The following is a 247-nucleotide window of genomic DNA, read 5'->3' as shown; positions in this document are numbered from 1 at the left end:
GGCCAAGAAATGGTTGAGAGGCTGGTAGTTGATGACTAGTCTTAGCATGCCTCGTACTTGTTCTGCTCTCTTGTTGACATAAAAAGATTCACAAGCCCACGGTGAATCAGTTTTTTCGATGAGGTCTTCTTTCTGTAGCTGCTCAACTTCTTCAATCGCAAGATTGTAATGGTCTGGATTCATTCCTGGGTGACTAGCCTTGGTAGGGTTGATATCTTCATTCTTCTTGAAAGGCAGAGATATGAAA

This window comes from Capsella rubella, unplaced genomic scaffold (genome assembly GCF_000375325.1).
Source record: "Capsella rubella cultivar Monte Gargano unplaced genomic scaffold, Caprub1_0 scaffold_8, whole genome shotgun sequence".
Taxonomy (NCBI): Eukaryota; Viridiplantae; Streptophyta; class Magnoliopsida; order Brassicales; family Brassicaceae; genus Capsella; species Capsella rubella.
This window is presented reverse-complemented; position numbering follows the sequence as displayed.